Source organism: Trachymyrmex septentrionalis, unplaced genomic scaffold (genome assembly GCF_001594115.1).
Source record: "Trachymyrmex septentrionalis isolate Tsep2-gDNA-1 unplaced genomic scaffold, Tsep1.0 scaffold29, whole genome shotgun sequence".
NCBI lineage: Eukaryota > Metazoa > Arthropoda > Insecta > Hymenoptera > Formicidae > Trachymyrmex > Trachymyrmex septentrionalis.
Genome location: NW_017305451.1, coordinates 2424506 through 2425041, shown reverse-complemented (window position 1 = coordinate 2425041; position 536 = coordinate 2424506). Strand labels below are relative to the sequence as shown.

Below are 536 nucleotides of genomic sequence, written 5' to 3'. Positions count from 1 at the left end.
CCCCCCCCCGAAATGATGGCCCTGAACGATAATCGCTCCCGGCACTCACCTCCTGTCTCCCATTTTTCTCGCCGAGACTCTGATTTTCTCGTTGACTTGATAATTACTCTCCTCGAAGCGCGTCTAAGACGAGGCGCGCGCAAAGCGCACTCGATTTTCCCGGGGCGGGTATAACATTATGCAATTTTATGCGGAAACTTCGAGAGACGCAAAGGCGAGGCTCGCTTGCAAGACTATGGTAATGGTGTGGGTTCGTTAGCGGCACGATTGTCGGACACATTGGCGCTCGTTTATACGGATGTTCGGAATTCGAATTGCGAATTCATGTCCTGGTAGAAGTACCTGTCAGTGGCTACAAGACTCTTCCTTTGCTCCGCGCTTTCCATTTGTTATTATTATGACTTCACAGCTTAACGCTCTCTCGTCACGAAACACCTTTTATTATTATTTTTATAGTTACGATCGCATCACTCGAATGCTTTCCTTTGCAAGGCGCGACGTAAATTAGATTAATTTATCTAATTTATAATAAAATT

The 536-nt window shown here is 45.9% G+C and overlaps 2 protein-coding genes across 3 annotated transcripts in view; one reads left to right on the top strand and one right to left on the bottom strand.

The window, feature by feature from the left end:
- The window catches only part of LOC108749397, a 133656-nt gene that overhangs the window by 22570 nt on the left and 110550 nt on the right, over nucleotides 1-536 (top strand). The gene's annotated exons all lie outside the window — the stretch shown is intronic.
- The window catches only part of LOC108749398, a 118891-nt gene that overhangs the window by 29291 nt on the left and 89064 nt on the right, over nucleotides 1-536 (bottom strand). The window lies entirely within an intron of this gene.